Below are 210 nucleotides of genomic sequence, written 5' to 3' on the forward strand. Positions count from 1 at the left end.
TTACTTAAAGTTGGTTGATCTTGTATACTCTTATATATGTATATGTGTATGTATGTATATGTGTGTGTGTATATATTTATGTACACACACACAAACATGTGTATTTATTGTATATATATATATAATTATATGTATATAAATGCATATATATATAATAATAGATATATGTATGAAATTATAAATATATATATATATATATATATATATATA

Source organism: Octopus bimaculoides, chromosome 16, assembly GCF_001194135.2.
Source record: "Octopus bimaculoides isolate UCB-OBI-ISO-001 chromosome 16, ASM119413v2, whole genome shotgun sequence".
Classification (NCBI taxonomy): domain Eukaryota; kingdom Metazoa; phylum Mollusca; class Cephalopoda; order Octopoda; family Octopodidae; genus Octopus; species Octopus bimaculoides.